At 40.1% G+C, this 25,263-nt stretch overlaps 1 long non-coding RNA gene across 1 annotated transcript; it reads left to right on the plus strand.

Moving 5' to 3' along the window:
- The first annotated feature begins 4,972 nt into the window (after nt 1-4,972).
- Nucleotides 4,973-25,263, plus strand: LOC145822500 (uncharacterized). Its single transcript, XR_014363822.1, has 5 exons — nt 4,973-5,278; nt 21,661-21,753; nt 21,907-22,098; nt 22,925-23,058; nt 25,068-25,263. It is a non-coding gene; the product is annotated as an uncharacterized LOC145822500 (long non-coding RNA).

Here is a 25,263-nt window from a genome sequence, read left to right on the forward strand (position 1 = left end):
GACAGCTTAACCACCTCCGTTTGCTTCGGTTTTTGGTATACACCCCACCACCATCCATTCCAACGATTTGGAGCTGTTTTTCAGAGCTTAGGAGCACCATTTCTCAGACCAAGAGCTGCTGGTCCATTGGTCTTCAAGGGTAAGCTTCTTTTCCTCTTTTTTGTTCCTATCTTGCTCTATATCTAAGCCTTACTTGAAAGCATTTTTGGGCTCCGATCCAAACTGTAAATAGTCATATTTTGAGCTCCTTTTCATGTTTTATTAAGGACCTTTTGCTATTTGAGATCTCCTACTATCACTTGCCTCTTTAACTCTCTTTTAGGCCTATTTTTGCATGGTATTTAAGGCTTATTTGTGAGCTGTTTCGTGGCTTGATGTAAACTGTAAAGTGTCTTATTTTGAGTCCCTTTTCAACTTTGTTGAAGGGCTCTCTTCGATTTGAGGCTAGCAGCTACCACTTGCCTCTTTATCTCTCTTTTAGGCCTATTTTTGAGGGGAAATTTGAATTGATTTTCCCCCCCTTTTCCTCCATTCCTCCCTCTATAAAACCAGCAGCTCCAGCTGCATTTTGGAAGAGAAAAATTTTTTGTTTAAGCCTCCTACATTTAATTTCTCTCTCTCTATATTCCAAGCATCAAAACCCTTTTGTTTTTTTTTTTGCCCCTTTCTACACCACCGCATAGCACCACCTCCCCACCATCCTTTCCAACACTTGGAGCTGGTTTTCCAGAGGCAAGGAGCACCTTTTCTCAAGCCAAGAGTTGTTGAAGCATTGGTCTTCAAGGGTAAGTCTTCTATCTCTCTCTTTGGCCCTATTTTTGCTCAATATATTAGCTCCTCTTGCTTGCATATTTGGGCTCCAACCCTAACTGAAAATAGCATTATTTTGAGCTCCTTTTCATGTTTGTTTAAGGGTCTCTCCCTGTTTGAGGCTTCCTTTTTACACTTGCTTCTTTACCTCTCTTGTATGCCTCTTTCTTGCATAGTATTTTAGGCTCATTTGTAAATTGTTTCAAGCTTGGTTATAAACTAAAAAGTAGCTTATTTTGAGCCCTTCTTCAACATTGTTGAAGGGCTCTTCACTGTTTGAGGCTTTATTTTGTCACTTGCCTCTTTATCCCTCTTTTGGCCTTATTTTTACATGTTTTGTTAGCCCCTTGTGCTTGTATTTTTGGGCTCCAACCCGAACTTTAAATAGTCATATTTTGACCCTATATTCATGTTTGATCAAGGGTCTTTTACTGTTTGAGGCTCCCTTTTTACACTTTGTGTTTAAACCTTCTTTTAGGCCTATTTCTTGCATAGTATTTTAAGCTTACTTGTGCACTGTTTTGGGGTCGGCCATAAACTGTAAAATACCTTTTTTTAAGCCCCTCTTCAACTTTGTTGAAGGGATCTTCATTTTTTGGGGCCAGCAGCTGCTACTTGCTTCTTTATCTCTCTTTTGGGGCCATTTTTGCATGTTAACTTAGCCCTATTTGTGTTTATTTTTGGGACTTGTTATAAACTGGAAATATGCATGTTTTGGGACTACCTTGAATCTGTCTTCATGCTTCATGATCAAATAATGCATGCTTTGTATAGCTATAGGCCAATGCATATGCCTAGTTTTGTGTTTCGGGGCCATTCCATGCATCGGGTGCCATGTTTCCATGTTTCGGGTTCATTTTGCATCACATTTCAGTGCTGAAACTTGCATGTTTGTGTGCCATATTTCGTGCCTTGCCATGCCTTGTTAGAGTGGCATTTATGCCTTAGACTTGGTCCTCGGTTTGCGTGCACGTGTGCACGCATTTTGAGTGTCTCATTTTCATCTCATGGCTACTAATGTGAGTGTGGCTGAGGTCCACTCATGTTGATGTAAGTCCATCGTGCATTGTGTATGCCATTTCATTTCATAGCATTGTGTATGCTAGGTTGCATGTTAGCGCATTGTGTATGCCATGTTACCTCGTGCATCGTGTGTGCCATTCCTTAGCATTGTGCATGCTAGGTTGTATATTAGTTGCATTCATGCATGTCATGCATATCGCATTGTGTTTGGAATAGGAGTTAGCCCGAGCACGGGAGACGAGGGACGTTTCGTACTTCGAGTGACGGAACGTGTCTCAATTCCCAGTCATCGACACTCCGGATTATCCATGATGGAGTTTAGGTCTTGTTGTGTTTATATGTGCATTCATTTCATATTGAGTCGTGCAATTCGACTCCTCGGCCATCATGCATCGATATGCGTGATTGGTGGCACGAGGATTGAGGATTACACTCCCTAAAGAGTAGTCAAGCATACATATGTGAAAATACTTTGCCATGCCCTTTTGTTGCTCTCTGTTGCAGCAAATCAGAAATCAGCAACCTTCCGGAGCCTGACACGCATTCCAAGAACAATTGCAAACAGAGGCAAACCGAGGCATCGTGAGGGATTCTCCGCACCAGGCAACCCGAGCATGCATCATTCATCATCCGGAGCAGATTTGAGGCAGTCCCTGGCTTGCATGCCAATTTATTGCTTCCTAGTTTAATTTGTTAATTAATTAGGGTTTTGTAATTATTTGGACTGTAATTATTCATTCGGGACTGTATATTATTTATTCGGACCCTCTACGCGAGGGCACAACTGTGATAAGTGTGCGTGTGTGTGATGTATGTCTTCCAACCCCACGTCTTTCTCCCTTTTATTTACCCGCTTATGATGGTTAGATTAGGGCATGTTTCAATTAGCATACAGTATGATAGCATGTTTGCATTCATTTATCTGTTTTGCATGCACCGGGCTCAGCGCATCATACTAACTGCATTGTATTTTCAAATCCAAGTTGAATACATGTTAGCTGTAGCATTTCATATGCCATGTTTAGAATAGCCGAGCCTATATTAGTTGTATTTTTGCATGTGTTGCATTAGGCATTTCCGTATAGTTAGGATCATGCATGGATTTCTAACATAGTTTCTGTTTTGGCTTGGAGTACTCGGTAAGTTTTTATGCTTTAGCATCATTGCATGCGTGTGAGTGATTGCCATGAATAGCATGCTTACCATGAGGCTATATGCTTATGTGATATAACTGCTTGAATGTCTGTGGGTGAAGGTTGGGTTATTTGGATTGGAACAATTCATCAACTGTGAGTTTTAAGCCCACTAGATAGTGGCAAAATCATGTTTTCTAAGCCCACCCGAGGGTGGCAAATCCACGTCTTAGCCTACTTGCGAGTAGCACCATCAAACCATTTTCAAACAAACAAACATGAAATGTTTTGTTCCAATTCAGGCGATCCAGTCTATACTTGTATGCTGTGCGCATCACATAGTAAATCTAGGCTAATAACCGGAATAAGAACACATAATGTTTTCAAAACTCGATATCATGGTTAGTAGAGGCCGATCTTTGATCGGGCGAGCGGGGGTGCTCACGAAGTGACCTTCCCCAATCGTACCCAAGGTCCCGAGCCGAGGCAACTTTGGTGATGACGGACACGTGGCCTTAGGCAAACGAGTCAGGGTTTCCTAAATTTTTCCAAAATAAAACATTTAGGTGGCGACTCTGTATCTGGCAAAGCAGTCCATGTTTGGTACTTCTTTTCTAAAAAAAATCTGTTTTCTCAAAACGATTTGCCGGATTTGGACTCTTTGGTTCAGATTTAGAACCGTGACAATTTGAGAGTCCGAACTGTAGTGAACCCCAAATGAACAGAACGAGAATCATCCCTCCCGGGGCGTTCGGGGACGTCTACAGTGGGCTAAAGGGCGGATTTGCCACCCTCAAGTGGGCTTAAAAACATGATTTTGCCACTTCGCAAAGTGGGAGTAAAACTCACAATCATCGAATTGTTCCAATTCAAGCAACAAAGCCTTCATCCACAGGCATTCAAGCAGTTAAGCACTTAAGCAAACAGCCTCATGGAAAGCATGCGAAACATGACAACACTCACACTCATGCAAGTATGCTAAAGCGTAAAACTTACAGTTTACTCCGAGTCAAAACAAAAGCTAGTTAGAAACAATGCATGGTCCTAACTATACAAAAAAAAAAAAAAAAAAGCCTAATGCAACATATGCAATATGCAACTAAATAGGCTCGGCTATCTAAGATGGCATATGAATGCAACGATTTGATAACATGTTTTGAAAAATGTATTCAAAGAAGTGTATTGAAATTACGAAGCAGTTTGAATGATGCACCGAGCCCGGTGCATGCAAGACAAACGAATGATGCACGCATGCAAGCATAAGGTATGCTAATTGAAACGTGTCCCTAATCTAACCATCGAAAGCGGTTAAGTAAAAAAGAGAAAGAAGTGGGATTGGAAGACATGCACACACACACGCACGCTTATTACAACATTGTGCCCTCGCGAAGAAGGGTCCGAATAAATAAGGTAAACTACACTAAGCTAAACTAATTATTACAAACACAACTAATTAACTATTTTAAGCTAATTAATTATTACAAACTAATTTTGAATCTAAGTAACTAACTTATTCTAAGCTAATTAATTACAACAAATGAAATTGAATAACAAGTTACACAAACTAATTAATTCGCTATAACAAAATTAACTTTTTACGGCACCACATCAACGACATACAATAAATGCACGCCGTAGTTTCTCACTTTTACGACTTGTTTTTTTTGCACGTCGTAAATACTTTTTCAACCACGGCGTGTCTATTGTGTAGGCCGTGAATGGTAGTAACGATGATTTTTTTACGGCTTGCAATGTTTGTCGTAAATAATAAAACTTTCTATGATATGCATATGGCATGCCGTTATTACATCAACTATATACGACACATATACGTCAGTCGTGAAAAATATTATACTTTTCACGGCGCACAAAATACCTATTGTTAAACGTTTTACACTTTCTACGACATATACAATACTTATCGTTAAAAATATTATCTTTTTACGACGCACAATCATGTCCTGTATGTTAAAAAAATAGGCGCCAAGGCCAAATTTTCTGCTGCCAATTCAACCCCAAATAAGAAAAGAAAAAAAAAGAAAAAGAAAAACAATATATACCTCAACTATTTGGCTTATTTGGCTTTTGACTGATTGTAATCATCAACTGTTCGAAGGGTTTCTCTATTCGGTGGCGAGGGAGAAGGATCAGACGATGCTGATTACAACAGCGGCAGTGGAGCTGGTGGTACGGCCGTCGGACAGCGGCAGCGGCGGCGCGGCGAAGCTGGTTGTGACAGCGATTACGAGCCTGGCGAGGTTCGTCGGGATCCACCTCCGTATTCTCGCTCCGATCGATTCTCCAATAACCTGGTCTGTCTTTGCTTCTACATCTTCTATATATATATATATATGCTATTGTTATCATTTCCCTAACTTATCTCTGCTTCTGAAGAGACTTGTTTGCAAAACCTTAACCCTAACCCTAACCCTAATTTGAGTTCTAGATTGAGGGTGGGTTCTTTGAATTCTGGGTCTGGTAGGTCGGTATTGATTGATTGTTTGAAGAACAAAGAGGGTGGGGTTAAAGAGGAAGAGAATCAAGAAAACAAAAATGTTGATGTGGGTGGTGTTGAAACTTCGTTTGGAGAAATTGTGTTGGAATTTGAAGGTATAGAGAGGTGGGTTTCTCATTTAATTGTTTTTTTTAATAAAAAAAAAAATTGTTAAAAGCATCATTCTTTGGTCACAGTTACTTTTCCCCAAAAATGGTTTTCTTTGCACTGTTTGGTTGCTAAGAAAATGTGGAAAAAGGACGAAATAAACATTTTTGAACCTATGTTTTGGAGATTTTTTTTTTTGGTGTGAAAATGGGCTTTCTTCGTTCTTTATACTATGGAAAATGGCATTGTAAAGGTCAATTTTATGCCTGTTTGGTTGTGGGAAATTGTAAAAAAGATAAACAATTAAAATTCATATATATTTTTATATTTGCATGGGAAAATTTTTCTATGGTTTGAGAAAGGAGAGTGGGTTTTTAATTTGGTTTTAATAGTTTGGTGTTAGGACTATAGTTTTTTAAGTTGGTCTTTAATTTAGAGCCTTCTTTCCTGCTTTGTTTGGTTGCTAAGAAAATGCAGGGAAATGAAACCAAATCTTATTTTTCCATTGTTTTGGAGTGTACGGAAAGATGTAGGATCCTTTTGTGGGTTTAGTTTTTGAAATCCATGTTTATCAATTAGGTCCCCCTTCTGCAAATACTTGGGTGGAAATTGGAAATTGGAGTTTTGAATATATTTATACTTCTTGTTTCCTTTTTCTTGTTTTCATTTATCTCTGTTTAGCCTGAGGCAAAGTGCTTTCACACACTGTTTGGCTGCTGAGAAAAAGTTGGGTAAGAAAAGAAACTATAATATGCTCTACTTTGTTTTGGATTGTTTGGAGGCAGGAACTTTTACTCCTAAGATAACTACTCTTGATTAAGTTGATGCCCTCTGTTTATGTTGCTTAGACAACCATTTCCATTTTACTCTTTCTTTCCCAGGTGGATTGGTTCTTTTAGAATAGCATTCGAGAACCTAATAATTATGTGGTTGTTTGTGTTTTCATTTTTACTTTCTAGTGTTAGCAAGGTTCTGAAAAGCGGTTGCGGTCGCCGTAATGGTGGCGGTGACGCAGTTGCGGTTGCGGGGTGTAAAGGCCGTAGCGTAACGGTTGCGGTAATCGGAACTGTGAATTTTTTTATTTTTCGCACAATTTGAAAAAAACTTACCGATACGCACATTTTTTTTCCATGATCATTTTTATTAGGTTTTAAAATAAATATTGATCAATTTTTATAAATTTTAAAGTTTGATCCAATATATTTCGTATTTTTAAAGCACTATAAACTGAGTTTTTTACATTTTATTTTAATAATTAATAACTTTATATTATACAAAAAATCAATCACTAACTATTATATATAAGATAAACAATGACAAAATTAAGAGAATAAATAAAAGCTTAAATATATATATATATATATATATTTTAATCAAATCAAATAGATAATGACCACACTTATTATTATTATTTTCAAACAATATATAGATAGACACACACAAACAAAATGGTTGAGTGATAGCAGCTGAATACAATAGCATAGGTCTTATAGCTTCAACAAATCAATAACATGTTCTTCATCTTCCCTCTTCTCTCTCTCTATTTCTTGCTCTTCCATCTTCTCTCTCTATCTCTCTTCCCCCATTTTCAGTTTTTTTTTTTTGGGCATGTTTTTTCGAAAGAAGCAATTCGGAACCGTTATGTAACAGTGCGTAACAGGCCGTTACGGCCATTACGGCACCGTTACGACCGCTATAGCAGCCGCTACGGCCGATACACCTGTGAATCTCAATCACACAGCAAAAGCGGCCGTAACGGGTGGCGGCAACCACCACAACCGTTACGTAACGGCGTTACGTAACGGTTGCGGCCGCTTTTTAAAACCTTGAGTGTTAGTGTCTTAGAGTTGTTGATTTATTCGAACTTCTTTTTTATGTTTTTCATGTTTTTTTATGTTTGAAAAATATATATTTGTGTCTCCCGCATCATGGTGTTACTTTTCTTTAATCTAAATGAAAATTATTTCCCTTTGTGATATATCTTGATTATTTAAGAGGGGATTTTTGTGTGCTTTGGGAGAGATTATCTATGGGTTAGTATTTGGAATGGAACTCATGTGAAAATTGTTTGTCCTTGAAGAAATGGCTTTAAATTTGGGTGTTAAAGAATTGAAAGGTTGGAAGATTCTGGTTCTTGTTTGCTCCTCTGTATATACTGATCTATTTCAAGTTTTATTTATTTTTTGATAATTAAAGATAATATTGTATTGTTATATCAGTTTCAAGATTTTTCTTTGGCTTTTTGCTTGACCCTAGTTTATAAAATGACTAATTATTAGAAAATCGTTTTACTGAAGTGTGTGTATATATATATATTAAGAAGATCATATATGCATGTGTATTACAGACTTTTTGCAGGAATCTTGGTGATTAAATCATTTCCTAGTGGAAAAATGTTTCTCATTGCTTTCACATAAGCATGATCAAATGCATTTGGTGTGTTGTCTTTTTAAAGTGCAAAATTATAAATGATTATTAGGGTCCCGCTTCATAATTGGAGCAGTGGTTCAAAGATGAAAAATAATGTGCTCTGAAGCCATGGCTACCAAAGTTAAAGCTTTCAGCTTTTAGTTATTGGCAGCTTGCTATTGGCAGACCGAAACACATAATCTCTCACTTATTTTCAGATCAATCTAAACAACTGACCGGTTGTATGCTAGTGGACTGACATTTATAATGTATACTATCAGTACTAGGTAGCTTAATTAATTACAAAATTTGTATTGTCTTCCCCATTTTTTGAAATGTAGTGTAGTATGGAAATAAATTGCAGAAATGTAGTAAGTGCTATTCCAAACTGAACTGCTTTATGTCAAATTGTGAAGCTATTTGCTTCATTATTATATAGTCTTACATGTGTTAATTATTAATTACTTTGAAGGTCTGAAACACTTAGTCTTAAGTGACATATGAGTAGTTCTTTTCAAACCTCAAGCACATGGGTGCTTTTGGCTTGGCATGGGTGGGGTCTGCATTATTATCACTAGTTGAACTTATTTCTGTTTCCCTTATCTCTTTGATTATTTATTTCTATAGTTTGTTTAAGTAAAAAAAAAAAAGGGTTCATTTTACTGTTGAAGAGTCATTGGACCAGTGTGTTCATGATAGAGTAATGGGCCCATACCTGGCCCGTATTGTATTATATTTTGGCAGCTGGAGTAAATCATTTGTAATTTTCTGAGCCCTGAGCCTTTCTGAATGTTAGGGATGTTTATTTTTTCTTGTAGAATTGAGGGTGGGAAGTTTTTATCTCAATATTGAGGGTTAAGTATTTTCCTTTTTAAAATTTGGTTTCAATCCTATTTTTAATATACTACTATTGAAACAAATTTACTAGTCCCATAAACTGTTGAATTTATTATTTTTGTTCAATTTAATTTTTACAATAGTGAATCTATCAGGATTTCAAGCCATTGGGTGGTAATAAAAGTTACTAGCTGGTCATTTGCCTATCCATGTTTAGAAAATCATGAAGACACTTGTTAGTTTTGTTTTTCATCTTAATGTTCTTGGAACCTGCATGTCATCCATAATTTGTGTTCAATTGCTCCAATTTAGTGTACTAACTGCGGCACATCAATTTAATGTTTGAAGATGATATCTTACCAAGAACACTGATTCCCTTGGAACATTAATTTAAATTTCTCTTCTGGTGGATTGTATTCCTTTTATATAATAAATCAAAAATTCTATGAAGCCTTTGAATCTTCTGTTTACTCTATTTATTATCTGTTAATCTAGGCCTTAACGCTTTAGACAACTTCCCCTGTTTATTATCTGCTAAAATAAGTTAGTGGAATTTTTTTTTTTTTTTTTTTTTTTCCCCCAGTAACTGTTTTTGGTTTTCTTTTGACTTTTGATTTCTACATGGTTATTCTTTGATCCCTCATGGAACACATATCACATGCATATAGATATATTTTCATATACATGTGTAGATACATATACACATACACATATATACACAAGTGTATATATATTATTTTGGTTTGTTTGTTTGATAACATGGTGTGGAGAAGTGGTTTTGGGGATACTCTTCAGATCCTGGGGGACGCTTTTGATCCTCTTCTAGTCACCTGAAAAAGAATGAACACTCCGGTTGGGGTTGCAGAAATTAGCACTCCGACGGGCAAGTCAGTCTCCCACTCAAGATTGTTTGTATTCTAAGTTAAGCACAATAATTTTCACATACCTTTTTCAGTCTGCTATTCCTCTATTTATACTCGTTCCCTGTGCCTCGGGGCAAGGCCCACTTTTCACTCATTATCCTTCTATTCCCTCGGCTCCATAGTTCAATAACTGTTCGGCCTATCTATCCATTTTATTCGGCATCCTGAACGTACCGGATAGAGCCGAATAGTATCTGACTGGAATATGCTTCTAATTCTTTTTAATATTCGGCTCCCACAATTGTCCCCCAAACACCCCACTAGCATTATCTAGTCGGTGTGGTTGGCTTCTAATCTGGGGAGACTAAAATTCGGCGGTTAATCCTCTTCCCGATGCTTGTCGGGACGCGTATACGCTTTTTGGTCATTATAACGCTTTCCCGCCTCATTCGTGCTTCTCTTGCATTTATTATGATCTGAAGCTTAAGTCCTGTCGAATACATGCTTTTTCGAATATTTCGAACCTTTCGAACTGCCAATCGGTATTTATTCTCTGGCGTTTTTTGCAACTCCTATCCGTCTTCTCCTTGTTTTCTTTGCCTTTTGTAAGTCTTCTTCTCTTCTCTTTGCAATCCTACTTTCCGTATTTATTTTTTGATTTAGAATATCCTTGAGTCCTCACTAAAATGGCTAAGCATTTGAATGACCTCCTCTCCGAGGATCGAATTTCTGGGTTCCGGAGACATTTCTCCATTCCTGATAATGTTTATTTATCTCTACTAACGGACAATTCCCCTGATATGGAGAGGGACGACCGAAATATAATCGTCTTTCCTCTTCTATCCATTACGGAGGGCGTAGTTCGCTTTCCCCTACATCCATTTCTTAGGGCCGTCCTCCGACATTGGGGTCTGATTCCCTCGCAACCTAATGTGAATTTCTTTTGAATCGTGATGGGAATTGTAGAGTTGAACCGGCGCCTCAGGATCAACCTTGGCATTCCGGCGATTCGGCACTGCTACGCTTTAGCCAAATCCTCCGGTCGGCTTGGTCGTTACTTTCTCAGGGCCAAGGACACTGACCATCATCTGGTAACGATGCTTGCCAGCTCTGGCAAACGAGTTGACGATGTAATGGCCAATGTCCGAGGCAACTGGGAATTCGGCGAAGGCGAAGATCGCCTAGACCCTATTCCCAGACGGAGGGGTGAACCAGGTTGCCGTGTAACTCCTTGTTTGTTGACCCTTCTTTTATTCGGTTCCTTTTCCAAATCTAATCCTCTATTTTTGCAGGCAATAAGTTGAAGAAGGTTCTGACCTCGGCTGACGACACAGTCCTTGCGGAAATTAAGACTGCACTAAAGTACTTTGGCTGTCCAAACGTACAGAAACAAGGTAGAGCCGCCCACATTCTTCAGCGGTATGAGCCTACCTATACTACGTTCTCGGCCGCAGACAACATTCTGATCCCAACCGGCGAACAACACCATACGGCTCTTGTCTTCCCTAGTTTCAAGTCTCTTAGGCAAATTGGTCTCGAAACTCCTGATTCGGAGCAAAACTTAGAGTCGGTGATCGAGGTAGTCGCCAAATCAATCAGGGAGTTCGCTGCCGAGGCCGAAGAGGTCGACGAAGCCCAGAGGTGAGCGTTTGAGGCTGCCGGTCGTAACAAGCCTGACTCACCGTCCACTTCGGGTCGGGTAGAGTTTTCCTTCGGAGATATTTTTACAGACTTGGGGGATCTACTCGGGGATTTTTCTGAAGGCATGGCTGGGGAAAATCTCATGCAGATGGCGAGAAAGAGAAATGCCGAGCGAATGGCCGCTCGAAAAAAGGCGGAGGCCGCTCGTTCTGAGCTTGCCCCGGTTGAGTCTTTACAACCCATTACTGAAGGGAAACGACTCAAGTTGTTGTGGATGAGACGGAGAAGGAGGCCGAACAGCAGATTACGGAAGAACAACTAGTTCCGAAAGAGCGGGGCGAAAAACGTAACGCCGAGGGAGATGTTGGCTAGGAGGATAGCCCTGCTGGCAAACGGCCTCGTTTAGAGGAGTCCGATGTCGTGTTTCCTTTTGTTGTTCAACCAAAGATCAAAAACACGCCAATCTTTGTTGACGCATCCGCCATGAAGGATCTGGCTGTAGCGTTGAGCTTGGCCGCCTCAGTTTCACTATCGGCTGACAAGGCCACCTTTCAAGAGGAGTCGGATTTGGCGGCTATAGCGTTCGCTGCCCAGTCGGGCCCTTCTGGTATGTGTACGATTTTCACTTTTTTACTCGTTTGGTTTGGTTTGCATATGATATTCCTTGGTGTGATGATCCTAACCTGTTTTGAAGACGGTTGGAAGAATAGCCGAACTAGGCCGCTGTCAGCATGATGCCATTGAAAGAATTGGCCGCTTGAAGTCTGAAGCTGAAGGTGAAAGGAGCAGGGCCGAATTCGAGGCGATGATAGCCGCAATGGAAAATGCTCGAGCCGAAGCAGAAAATGAGAGGGCTCAGACTGCTGACAAGCTTAGATCCAAAGCCGAGGATAGGGCGAACGCGAGCGAGGAATCACTCGAGTTAGCCAAGGAGGCGCTTGCCAAGGCAGAGGCCAAGTTAAAGGAGTTGAAAGCGGCCAAGGAAAAAGCCAAATCTGAAGTTTCTACGGCCCTTGAGGCTGGAAGGAGCGCCGCCTTCAAGGAATATGTAGACGAGATCCCCAAATTCGAGAATCGGGGATTCAAACATGGGTGGCTCAAAGCTCTTGCTGCCGTTGGAGTTACATTGGCCGTGCCAATTCCATACAAGCAAGTGGATGTTGAGCCATTTGAGTCTGATCCTGAGGATTGATCTGGGAGACATTCTACTTTTATTAAGTATATTCAATTTCAATTTCAATGTACGTTTTTTAGTTTTCATATGTAAAATGTCCACTGCCAGCGCCCAGTTTATGGATGAAAATTTTATATGCTCTCAAATTATTTCTCGTATTGTCTGCTGTATGAGTGTATAGTTAGGAGAATCAGCAGTTAGAACCAAATGTCAAGCTTGCGTGAGACGACAGACTTAACAACTGATTGAAATTAGGGATCTGATCTAATCATAAATAGAATGAATTCATGACTACTGTTCAGATAAATCGATTCGTGGAACGGCTAGGGCGCTTGAGCCGTATTGATTGACTAATTTGCCCTTGCCCCAGCTGGTTCATGAACGCAGAACGTCGAGATCTGACTTAATCATAAATAGAATAAATTCATTACTGTTTAGACAAATCGATTCATGGAACAGCTAGGGCACTCAAGCCGTATAGATTGATTAATCTGCCCTAGCCCCAGCTGGTTCATGAACGTAGAACGTCGAGATCTGACTTAATCATAAATAGAATAAATTTATTACTGTTCAGGCAAATCGATTCATGGAACGGCTGGGGCACTCAAGCCGTATAGATTGATTAATCTGCCCTTGCCCCAACTGGTTCGTGAACGTAGAACGGCGATTGTCACGTAATGAATATTGTACGGAATAATCGACGCGTGGAACGGTTGGGGCACTCGAGCTGTATAGATTGATTAATCTGCCCTTGGCGCTTCAATATTAATGAGACAGCCTCGGAGATGCTGCTCTTGTAGGGAATAAATAGGCGTGTACTTCGTGAACGAGGGTCCTATTTATGCGCTCAGTGAGCATCTCAGTCCCGTTCTTTGAGGAAAGATTAAACAAGTGTGAATGTCAAATAAGCTTTTCTTCAATAGCAGAGGTGAAAGGAAGACACTAGCTGAGCTGGGAGGTGTTATGAATCGAAGCGGTGAACCCAAGGTTCTGAAAAGCGGTTGCGGTCGCTGTAACGGTGGCGGTGACGCAGTTGCGGTTGCGGGGTGTAAAGGCCGTAGCGTAACGGTTGCGGTAATCGGAACCGTGAATTTTTTTATTTTTCGCACAATTTGAAAAAAACTTACCGATACGCACATTTTTTTTCCATGATCATTTTTATTAGGTTTTAAAATAAATATTGATCAATTTTTGTTAATTTTAAAGTTTGATCCAATATATTTCGTATTTTTAAAGCACTATAAACTGAGTTTTTTACATTTTATTTTAATAATTAATAACTTTATATTATACAAAAAATCAATCACTAATTATTATATATAAGATAAACAATGACAAAAGTAAGAGAATAAATAAAAGCTTAAATATATATATATATATATATATATATTTTAATCAAATCAAATAGATAATGATCACACTTATTATTATTATTTTCAAACAATATATAGATAGACACACACAAACAAAATGGTTGAGTGATAGCAGCTGAATACAATAGCATAGGTCTTATAGCTTCAACAAATCAATAACATGTTCTTCATCTTCCCTCTTCTCTCTCTCTATTTCTTGCTCTTCCATCTTCTCTCTCTATCTCTCTTCCCCCATTTTCAAATTTTTTTTTTTGGGCATGTTTTTTCGAAAGAAGCAATTCGGAACCGTTACGTAACAGTGCGTAACAGGCCGTTACGGCCATTACGGCACCGTTACGACCGCTATAGCAGCCGCTACGGCCGATACACCTGTGAATCTCAATTACACAGCAAAAGCGGCCGTAACGGGTGGCGGCAACCACCACAACCGTTACGTAACGGCGTTACGTAACGGTTGCGGCCGCTTTTTAAAACCTTGGGTGAACCCTTACGAACGGGCGGTATGACTTTGAGGGATCGGGTGAGACACCCATCTCCTCGTCGTCGAAGTAGATCGCCTAGGAGGGACAATCAGTCACAACGTAAGTCTCCTCAGTCCCGTCCTGGAAGGGAATCCGATGCCACTCCTCGTCCATTGAGTTTCGCGATCTTCGTGGGTAATAGACCAATGATGGAGGCGGATTCGATCATTCGAGATCCAAATGTGGCAGTCGAGTTTGCTCGACAAATTTTTCCACCCGAAGTTCAGCAGTCGATAGCAGGTCGACCAGACTTCGAAGTGTTTCGTGAAGGCGTTCATGGGGCGGTGAGGGGACTGTACACGGCTTATGAGATTGGCATGCGTCTCCGCGCCGTTCGCCGCGACATAGAACAGAGAGATGAACGAATTCAGAAGTTAGAAGCTCGTGCCGAGAAGGCCGAGCGTGAGCTAAGGAAAATCAAGCCTGTCGGGGCGCAATCAACGGGCCAACCCAACCCGGTTGTCGAAGAAAGGGTCACTCAAAGGTTGATTAGTGATGCGATCGCCGATTGTAATATGGCTAGCATGTTCGCGATTGAGACTGCGAGAGGCGTGGCCTATGAAAAAGGTTTCCATAACGGCCAACTGGTCGGAATTCAAAAGACCAAAGAGAAACTCGCTGAGGAAGTTTGCCGATGTGAAAATCGTGGCTTTAAGCACGGTTGGATCAAGGCATCTCAAGCCACGGATGCTCTCCGAGCGTCGGGAATTGATTCGGCGCTGCCACTCTACCAACGTAATCATTTTCCCTTTTCCGCGTTTGAAGTCGAGGAGAGTGAGGATGAGGGCGAGGTCGAATAAAAATACTATGTAATTGTGTAGTTATTGCCTAATTGAATAAATTGTCCTATTTTAAATGTTTTATTGTAACCTGCATTCGGCACACTCGTGTTTGCATACATTTTCATTGTATAAACATTGTCCGGCCTAAGTTAAGTAGGCATTTAATACCGAACGGTTATATGCCGGCTTGTCATGAGCATTCTTGGTTAAATGTCATTCGTTTCACGCACGATCAATCCACCGATTAGGCTCTGAATTTGGAGGCTTAATCGGCCCAAAGGTGTCACGCTCCAAGGGCTTCGAATCCAGAAACTGTCAGCCCATCTATAATTGTCATAATTAGTCCATTTTAACTCCAAAAAGCCAAAAATTAGTATATGGAGCGGCTATGGCCAATATCTACCGGCGTCCGTCTTTTGGGGTTCAGTATTAATGAAATCGCCTCGGGGTCACCGCCAGGATTAGAAATAAATTACCTCGGACTTTTTGCCCTAGTAATTTCACTTATTGTGTTCAGACTCGCTTTAAAACAACTTTGTTGCGTGGGGTCAAACGAATGTGAATTTTCTTCATCAGCAGAAGGGAGGCTCGAACTTTGGCTGAGCTCAATACTGCAATGAATCGCAGCAGAGAACCCACCTGTGCGAGAGGTGGGGCGTTCAAAGAACGGAAAAAACGTCAGCCTCCAGGTCGTCGAAGCAGATCACCCCGAAGGAAGGATGAGGTCGACGTAGCGTCGCGATTGTTGAATTTTACTGTTTTTGTGGGGAATTCCTTTCTTGTCCTGGATCTTGGCCTTGACATTGTCAATGGTGTTAAGGCTCTCTACCTTGAGGGTGATTGTCTCGCCGGTGTGAACATTGTGGATCCAAGCGCGGTCAGATCAAAGCATTTTAAGCTACGGACGCTCTCTGAGCAGTGGGCGTTGATTCGGTGTTGTCGCTGTACCAACACGGCCACTTCCCCTCTTTTGCCTTCGAAGCTTGAGAAGGGTGAGAATGAAGGCGACGCCGTATGAAAATAGATATTGTAATGCTCGAACGCAGATTCGTTTTTGTAATTACTGTTTTAATCGAATAAAATATTTTATTTTAAAAGTCTGTATCTCATTGTGAATTTTTGTTAAGCATCTTATTTCGAGTGTTGGCACGCTTTGTTCTGTTCATGCGGTTGCGTCAGCTCAAATTACATATCCCTGCTTTGATGTGAACCTGGAGGGCGCTCTGGTTTGCAGGCTTTATCGGCCCAACGACGTCATGCGCCGAGAGGGCTCTGAATGCGGAGACCAATCGTGAACCCACGAGGGGCGCTCCGAATCCGGAGACTTAATCGGCCCAGCGATGTCATGCGTCGAGGCGGCTCCGAATCCGAAGACTTAATTGGCCTAGCGACGTCATTCGTAAAGGCAGCTCCGAATTCGGAGATTTTTTGGCTGATCGTGATATCCACGAAGGGCGCTCTGAATCCGGAGACTTTACCGACCCAACGACGTCATGCGCCGAGGGGGCTCCGAATCCGGAGACTTTTTGGCCAGTCGTGATATCTATGAAGGGCGCGCTCTGAATTTGGAGACTTTATCGGCTCAACGACGTCATGCGCCGAAGGGGCTTCGGATCTGGAGACTTTATCGGCCCAACGACGTCATGCGCCGAGGGGGCTCTGGATTCGGAGACTTTTTGGCCAATCGTGATATCCACGAAGGGCGCTCTGAATCTGGAGGCTTTATCGGCCCAACGACGTCATGCGCCGAGGGGGTTCCGAATCTGGAGACTTTATCGGCCAAACGTCATGCGTCGAGGGGGCTCTGGATCCAGAGACTTTTTGGCTAGTCGTGATATCCACGGAGGGCGCTCCGAATCCGGAGGCTTTATCGGCCCAACGACATCATGCTCCATGGGGGCTTCGAATCCGGAGACTTTTTGGCCAGTCGTGATATTCACGAAGGGCGCTTCGAATCCAGAGGCTTTATCGGCCCAACGACATCATGCGCCGAGGGCGCTTCGAATCCGGAGGCTTTTTGGCCAGTCGTGATATCCACGAAGGGCACTCCGAATTCGGAGGCTTTATCGGCCCAACGACGTCATGCGTCGAGGGCACTTCGAATCCGGAGGCTTTTTGTCGGAGCACCTTTCAACTAGATTTCGCAGTGGGTGGGACTACAACTGTTCAACAAGAATCCTTGCATTACAAAGGTGGAATGTGTACGTGGCGAATCTTTTAGAGCTAAGATCATTCCCTACAAGTCGGGTTTAATGACAGAGTTTTTGAGTTCCAGGACCGCGACGTATTTCTGAGCCAATAAGGAATCCTTCCGATAATGGTCGTCTCAGTTATGACCTAATTGAGGATCCACTCTCCCGGTGTGTAGCGGCGCAGCTGAACGCGTTGGTTATATGACTTGGCAAGTTGTTGCTGGTGTCGCCTAAGACTATTGTGGCTTTTCGCTATGGAGTTGTCCGACATTGTTGAGGATGTTTCGATTCGGCACTTCGGAGGAGTTGGCTTGCGACTTCGTAGGCGTCTTTCCAGAAAGGAGATAACATGTTTGTGCGGATTGCCGGGAACCACGAATTTGCTCAATGCCGTGTACGGTCGGGAAGCGCAACACATGATGCGATTATATGGCGATGGGAGCTTGATGACCAAGAACTCTACATCCATTGTTTGAGAGCCTGCTCGAACGGTAGTGAAATTTTCCCCAACGGGTACTTTGATTTGCGTTGAAGCCGAACTAAGGATGAGGGGCTGGAGACAGGTCTGATTCTTTGAAGCCGAGTTTGATAAAGGTTTCGTAATACATAACCTCTGAAGTGCTCCCTTGGTCTATGAGGACGCGCTCAACGATAGATCGACTCACGTGTAGCTCAATGACCAATGGGTCACTATAGGGGAGTGTTACGCTGATAAGATCGGAATCGTTGAAGACAATACTCGGAGCTTCGTAGGGCTGCTTCGATGGTGTGCGTTGCTTCTGGGGGGGCTGACTGAATTGTGTGTATGGCAAGTGGCGTTGGAAGGCCGTATATCATATGAATGATGCTGAGCGGAGGTGAATCTTGCCGAAGGGCAACTGTTTTGATTGCGTTTTTTCAGACATGTTGCTGGAGTCGACCATCTTGCACCAATTCCTCAAGGTGGTCTTTCAGAGCATAACAGCTGTCCGTATCATGACCGTGATCTTTGTGAAATTCACACCGCTTGTCTCGTCGTCTCGTGTCGGGAGGTCCCACCATTTTGGACGGCCATTTGAAGAACGGAAGATGTTGGATTTAGGACATAACCGAGCTGATTGGCTTTGACAGCTCCGTATATTTCTTGTCGGCGCGCTTTGTGCGCCTATTATCAACTTGCAATTGCTCATTTGTTCGGTGTGAGCATTGTTCGCTTGATCAGCGAGAATCACGTTTCTTGTCTCGTTTAGCCCGCTGTCGTGGTTTAGGGCTCTGAGGAGGTACAGAACTTATTGGCTGAGCAATTTCGGGGGGGGCCGTTTTTTATGGCAATGTGTTCCGCTTTAACCTGCAACGCGTCATCTTTCACTTTGCAGTATTCCTCTACTTTCTTCATCAACCCCCAGACTGTTTTGGGGGGTCTTCTAGTCAAGGAACTGCAGAGGGCGCTATCCGGGTGTAATCTCATTTTGAAGGCGGTGATGGCCATGGAATCGTTGCAAGCATCATCAACAAGATTAAAGCACTCCCAATATCGTGACGAATATGCTCTTAGTGTTTCTCCTGGCAAGATTTGCATTGCCCGGAGAGAGTCGGCTTGTTTCGGCTGAACCTCGTTGGTGATGAATCTAGCCCTGAAGGACTTCTGTAGTTGGTGGAAGGTTTTGATCGAAGCCGGTTCTAGTTTATAATACCACTTGACAGCCAATGGTCCTAAACTGCTAGGAAATATTCGGCACATGAGGGCCTCGTCATCTGCATGCAATGTCATGGCTTGCTTGTAGTGGCGGATGTGATCAGTGGGGTCTGACTTGCCATCATAGAGAGTGAATGACGGGGCTTTAAACTTTTTGGGAAGGATTGCCCTTGTGATCTGTCGCACAAAGGGATCATGTTGGTCCTCGTCATCTGAGTCGTTTTTTCTGCGCTTATGCCTTATACGTGGGCCCTCTTCAAAGGAGCTGGAAGTTGCAGGTCATCCTTTCTTTTTGGGCTCTGGAGATAGTGAGTCAGAGTCGCTATCAGTGTCTTGTTGTCGGGCTCGAGATCGTCGACCAGCTGCTTTCAGAGGTCGTTCCAGATCTTGGCAAACGGCTTGTTTGGACTTTGCCACCTCCAGGGCCAAATCCTGACGGAGACGCTTGTTCTCAGCAACCATGTTCTCCAACCGCTGCTCGTTTTGCTTTGCTTGTTCCATGATCGCTTGCATTGCCTCATGCTCTGGGGTCGAAGGTGAGACGAAGTTCAAAGCGCGTCGTGCAGGGATTCTCCGGTCCATGCATGTTTGTTGGAGTAAAATCGTCTAACTGCGTGGTTTCATCAGTGGCTATTGGAGGGTCCTCCGTAACGCCCGCCATGGATGTGCTTGAGTATTCCCACAGACGGCGCCAATTATGGAGAAGTGGTTTTGGGGACACTCTTCAGATCCTGGGGGACGCTTTTGATTCTCTTCTAGTCACCTGAAAAAGAATGAACACTCCGGTCGGGGGTGTCAGAATTAGCACTCCGACGGGCAAGTCAGTCTCCCACTCAAGATTGCTTGTATTCTAAGTTAAGCACAATAATTTTCACATACCTTTCTCAGTCTGCTATTCCTCTATTTATACTCGTTCCCTGTGCCTCGGGGTAAGGCTCACTTTTCACTCATTATCCTTCTATTCCCTCGGCTCCATAGTTCAATAACTATTCGGCCTATCTATCCATTTTATTCGGCATCCTGAACGTGCCGGATAGAGCCGAATAGTATCTGACTGGAATATGCTTCTAATTCTTTTTAATATTCGGCTCCCACACATGGTATCTGGCCCACTAACTAATCCGGGAGGCCCAATTAAAGCCAAGGCAAAGCCCTGTATGGTCTTGTCCCAACGAATTATTTGCACCTGGGATGTTTTGAACCTGAAACCTTGGAGGGCGTCAACCCCTTGGGGTTATACACACAGTTATAAGTGTATTGAGTGTATATACATGGCTACAAGTGTATACGTGAAATAGAATTAGAGCAACATATACACAGGTATATACACACATAAACTTCCACATTATCAATGTAATTGCTAATATAGTTAAATGCAATAAAATTAGAACAACAAATATTGAAATCACTTTAGCTTTATGGCTTCTGATGACAGTACTGGTAAATTCTATGCAATTTTGGTCATAGAATTGGGATGAAATAGATGTCTTTACATATTTCAAGTTCTAATAATAATATAAAAGTTACAAATCAACATAAACATTGGTGTGTTCCTGAAAACAAATGCATCTCATCATAAATTCAAAAAAAAAAAAAAATGCTCTGTTGACTATTTTCTTTTACCAATTGCATTTAATATCTGATGTGACATACTCCACTGCTGTTAATACAATAGGTCCCATAGACATATCACTGATGTCTAAAGATAATGGAATGTGCCACATCAAAATCTGAATGGAAATGGTCAAAACAGTTGATAAGCATAGCAATACTCAAATTGAATTAACAAAATTGACAAGTTGCTACAACATTGAGAAAATGATTGATGAACTGCTGGAGCATTGATAAAATGATTGAAGATCTTAAAATGGATATCTACATATTGAAAACTTTCTTTTTCTCATATAAATTAGATTGCATCTTCTCTTTTTTAATGTTATTATTTTACTTTAATAATGGGATGAGCTAAACAGTAGAGCTATGTTCATCTTGTTCTACTCTCTTTCCTCATAGTAAATTTCTTCCCTCAGTCTTCAAATGGAATTCTTTTGTCTTCTTTTATGGGTTTCTAAATTATGTTATTATTAGATCATCAAACACCTAGCAAACCAAACTATTCATTTTGGGAGAGATGGCTTTTGCTTGAATGACTGATACACCAATTTGTTCTTTGAAAGGTTGTGAGTAACTTGCAAAATGTAGTTAAGGATTATGATATTGTTGTGAATAGGTTTCTTTCTATTGAAATACATGAGTTGTTTGAAGAGCTCATTAACATTGAGTCTGGCAAAGAAAGTAGAAATATAACAACTTGTAACTTCTCATCAATGAATAATGTGGTCTATATACTTTTTTCCTATGAATATTTTGTTCACATTCCATTTACACTTGTCATACATACTTGGGGCAAACCAACAGCTATGCGACCCTCACATTCCATTTAGCTTCTTGGTACTACCAATGGAGGTTGGCAGATACAGTTGGGAAGAGGGAAAGTGAGGCTTATCAAATTGTAAATGTAACTTTTTCATTTTTTGTTTGTTTTTCTTTTTAAACAGAATTTTTGTAGTTGGTGGTGCGTAAATCCAAATGTAATGATATAAAATACCAATTCTTTTTAAACAGAATTTTTTTCAGCTGATCTTTCAAAGGTATCCACGGGCTGAGAAGGAGTACCAGTCCTTCTCTCTTATATATAACGACAGGTCACTGGATTTGGTAAGCATCTCATTTGACATATCCATTTCCTTAATTTTCAGTTGCTGCAATGATCTTCCTAAAATACCAATTCTCTCCTGCTATTTTAGAGTTGTTTCCAAATAGATATATATTTTACTCTATTTGTAATTTGGTAAATGACTTTCATTGCAGATTTGTAAAGATAAAGATGAAGCTGAGCAATGGTTTATTGGTTTAAAAGCATTAATTTCACGTGGCCATCAACGGAAGTGGAGAACAGAATCAAGGAGTGATGGTATTCCATCTGAAGCTAATAGTCCCCGAACATAAACTCGAAGGTCTCCTTTGAACTCTCCATTTGGTAGTGGTGATAGATTGCAGAAGGTATGATTCCTAGTTTTGCACACATGCAGAAAGTTCACCTTGAGACACACATAGGCACCTTTATGTAAAAACAAATGCACATGGACACAGTTCTCCTTAAGAATGCTTAAACTGGTCTGCATTTTCCTATAAGTTTTACTTACTTTTTTCCTTTTTGGTTTCATTGGTTAAAGCCATATCTTCAGACTTCAACAAATGTCATGCTTTAAGTTACCTCATTGAACTCCCTTCTTGGCATCATTCATGCTTTGTGTATATTATATTCTACTCCTTTGGGAAATCATCATTTTCCCCCTGTTTTTTCCTCTATGTCTAGACTTGTTATAAAGATGGCCCAATGATATTCTGTTTTATTGGTCCTAGGTAAACAAGTCACGTGTCTTAACATTTTCCACTGTTTTTGACATGTTTTGACTGTAAGTTCAGCATGTGTCCATAAAGAATATTTATTTTGTCTTATATGGATTTTTTGTTCTTAACTATCATGGATTCTAGAGTTTGACTTATGAGCAGATCAATTTCTTAGGGAGTGTATAATAAGATCATCGTTACATGTTGGTTTTGATGTTGAAATACTGGGTGAGTAAAATGGCATCTTGATATCTGAGTTTTTTTTTTTTTTGGGTCATGCATAGTTTTGGTGGTGTTCTAAAGATAAAAGATGTCTTGAAGCTAAACAAATAAAATAGAAGTCTTCTAGGAATCCACATTTTGGTACTTGTGTTTTGGAATGGAAAACTTTCCGTTAAGAACACAAATTTTTTATTTTTTGTTTTGAACAGCCAAGAACACTAAATTTGGAAACCTGGATTTTTTTTCTTATTAGGTTTCTTTTATAAGACAAAACATCAAATAATTTCGAGTGCTGCTGACCAACTGTCAAAGCCTCCATGTGAAAGATCTAAAATAATTATTTCGATCTAGGAGAAGGAAGGAGTCGAGCAATTTCGAGTTTACAAGGTACACTTTTTTGTTTATTTGCCTAAAGTTTGTTGAACTTTTTCACAGAATAATTATCTAGTTGTCATCTAGTATGTTACTAGGTTGCCTATCAAACACCAAAATTGATATTCAATTGTTTGTTGCGTACTTGATATTTCCAGAATTTAATGGTATTTTATTACAATTCTAGAATCTAGATTATTTGAAACTCTAAAATACCATCTTAGTGTATTTGCTAATCATTATTTGAATTAGCTTAATATGTTATTAAAGGTTGTGATTTCATTCAATTCAATTGAAAGATTGCTGGCTGTTGCTTTACACTTGCTCCTTATGTTAAAATTAAAGAAAATCAGAGAAGAACTTGAATGTGTTTGCAGTCTGATGCAATTGCTCTGTTGGACTGAGTTGTGGCTGCAACTGCTGTAGTTGTTCTGAGCTATGGCCATGGCTGTGGCCTTGGCTGCAGCTCTACCTTGGCTTGTAATGCTTTAGCCAACTGCCCATGTTGTGGATCTGGCTGCAACCATGTAGCCCTTGTGTCCTTCAATTGTCTTACTGATCTGACCTCCTAAACCTGCTAGTGGTTGCATAAATATGGTTGACATTCAGATTTGGTTGACATTCAGATTTGGCATACCTTATCCTACCCTTAGGCCTCGTTTGGAAACAGGCTAATTTAGTAACTTTTTGGCTAATTGGCTAAAAAGGTAGGTAAAAAAAACTTGTATGTTTGGGATGACTTTTTGGCTAATTACGAAAAGATGTGCAAAAAGTAGAGAGAAAAGAGAATCTTTGACTTTTTGGTATAGGTTGTTGGCTTTTTGGCTAATTTAGTAACTTTTTGGCTAATTGGCTAAAATAGCCTCTTGCCAAACGAGGCCTTAGAACCTATTTTTATTTAGCATTCAAGTTTGTATTTTGTTAGAATTCAAGTAATTACAATTTTATCATAATTAGTAAAAATTACCAAAAAAAGGGTTAATCACATCTGTTGATTTCTTGATGAATAAAAACTATGGAAAAACAATAACTTCACAAAGACGGTAAAAAAGAGAGAGATTGAAATGGAAAAAGATAAGTAGATGTTGAGCTTAAAAATCACACACAACACCTTTTTCATTATTAATTATACAGTTCTTTTACGTGCACAAAATCGGATCAGAGAAATTAACAAGGAGATTGGGATTTGCTTAATCTCTCTCATAAGCCAAATGAAAAATGACTTTCATTATTGGTCTTGCGGTGTTGCACATGTTGTACTAAGGATTGGAAACAGAGCTGAAAATCATTCAAAACAAGAAAACCAAGAAAAGGAGTTTGAATTAGTTACTTTTGTTTATAGGGAATATATAAAATTACTTTTGTTTATATATTGAAGAGTTTGACAAGTTTGAATTACTTTTGTTTATAGGGAATATATAAAATTACAATGTATCATATGAAAGTTGATTTTGTTGTAGAAATAAAAAATTTAATACAATGACATTGATGATAACTAGTTGAATGAAATTCTTAGTTACGCCATTGAATTTGTTTAGGGCATGAACGATATATACAATAAGATGACAGAAGAACCCTAATACCAATGATGAATTAGTAAACCATTTCATCAAAACATTTCATCGAACTCTGATATTTATTAGTTAAAATTAGGTAGTCTTAGGTTGTTTTGTGGCTAGCTAATAATTAATAAAGGCCCATAAAGATATTAATTTATTTTTTATCTATGGTCTTGCTCTCTGATAATTGGGTCTCTATAATTTCAATTCAATCAGTTTTGACTGTAATTTTTTTATATTAGATCTATTTAGTTCAATTGATAACAATGATTAAGAAATTTGGGTAGAAATTGAAAGAAAAATAGTTCATTCGAAATGAAATGGAATATTTTAAATTAGATGTCAACTTCTTAATCATTTTGTGAAGAATGAGTTGATTATTCTGTATGAACCAATGTTTTTGTATTACCTTTGTTGTTACATTTTTTGACTTGGGTTCCTTATCATAAATGTTATATATTGCAGAATAAGGCTCAAGAGCTTCACAAGCCTTCTACAGAAGAAGCCGTTAGTTTTTAAGGACTTTGATGAATAGATTTCTTTAATTTTTGAATAGTTTTGGGTAATGTTTACAAACTTATATATGTACAGTTTTGGATGATTTATAACTTTTTGGATAATTTATAACTTAAGAATAGTCCTTTTGGATGTTTGGAATGTA

The sequence above is a fragment of the Camellia sinensis genome, chromosome 3 (genome assembly GCF_055761805.1).
Source record: "Camellia sinensis isolate YWXY chromosome 3, ASM5576180v1, whole genome shotgun sequence".
NCBI classification, from domain to species: Eukaryota; Viridiplantae; Streptophyta; class Magnoliopsida; order Ericales; family Theaceae; genus Camellia; species Camellia sinensis.